The sequence below is a fragment of the Bactrocera latifrons genome, unplaced genomic scaffold (assembly GCF_001853355.1).
Source record: "Bactrocera latifrons isolate USDA-ARS-PBARC rearing strain unplaced genomic scaffold, ASM185335v1 scaffold_618, whole genome shotgun sequence".
In the NCBI taxonomy this organism is placed as follows: domain Eukaryota; kingdom Metazoa; phylum Arthropoda; class Insecta; order Diptera; family Tephritidae; genus Bactrocera; species Bactrocera latifrons.
In genome coordinates this window covers 47,733-49,167 of record NW_017537288.1, presented here as the reverse complement: position 1 = coordinate 49,167, position 1,435 = coordinate 47,733, and positions in this window count along the sequence as shown.

The following is a 1,435-nucleotide window of genomic DNA, read 5'->3' as shown; positions in this document are numbered from 1 at the left end:
TGAAGGGACATAAATATATGTGCGCATGCTCCTTGTGATACTCCCAACAGCAGCATTGTGATATTTCCATGCTTCAACTGTCGCTTTCGCAGTGTATGCAAATATGTATGCTTTTGCGTTTTGCCRTCGGCAATTCAATGTTGACATGTAAAAATAATGATATGAGTATAATTTTGTATGAATGCATGCGTAGTAATATTTATAGTCTATTTCGACTTGTATATTTAATAACTTTATTTGATTTTTGCATAATATACTCTAATATACTAATAAATATTTTTGTATTATGTTTCTTACTAATAAAAATTGTATTTATCACAACAATATAGTATAAATAAGTATATCGCCTATCATATTAATCTTTTTATCTGCTCATATGATTGCATGTATACGCATGTGCGCGTTCAGAAATTCAAATCATGTTTTTATCACTATCAATCAATAATGCATGTGCGCGCATTGATCTGCATGCTCATACATTCATATATACTTATATGTACATATATTTGTATACACTTCCGAATAAATAATACACAAACATACAAACATACATATGCGTACACATGTGAATATGTCTCCAACAAAAAATTGAAGCATTGTTYTACAAAAACAACAACTGTCTAAATATGGCAGACTAATGGCGAAACGCACGACTTACATGTACGAGGACGTACGTAAAAACAACTGACAAGGCAATTGACAAATAGGATGAACTGTTAAAACAAATTGCAACATAACACCGTTTCCGGCTTTTGCAATTTTCTTAAACAAATAAAATAATCAAAATATAATTCAACAAGTGAAATTCTTAAGAACTATGGGAATTAATAAATGTATGCTTATTCAGCAATTATATGTTAAAAGTAAGTTAATACGCAAGTTGTAATTAGAATAAGCTTCATTTTAAGTCAATTTTATAAAATAAGGTTGTCTGTTCCTGATCGCCATCAACGTCACCTCGTTGCAATACAAATTGATTTCTTTTACTTTTTTAAAAACCCGTTCACCGCGACGCAACACGAAATTCACGCGAAATTCGACAAACGACCTCGCTTCATTCATAAAAATAAACGCCGTAACATCTCCCCGTGCATGCCTTTGCCAACAAGTTTCTTGCGACCACAGTATATACAGTAGATAACCTTTTCGTGGTAGCTTTCTGAGGGGTGAATAGCGGCCATCTTGGATTTTCAGAGGTAGCAACGCAGAGCTGTATATATTGAGGTAGTAAATACCTAGCAAATGTATTCTAATAAATAGCTAAAGCTATAAATATTGTTGCTAAATATAAAAGGAAATTAAAAAATATAAAAGGAAATTATTTATTAATGACATATATTTACTAATATTTGATTTAAACGCCATAGTGTGTCWTGTTTCGCCCATTAAAATATCATTTACTGATAGTCAGATATTCCTTATATAGTAAGTTCAT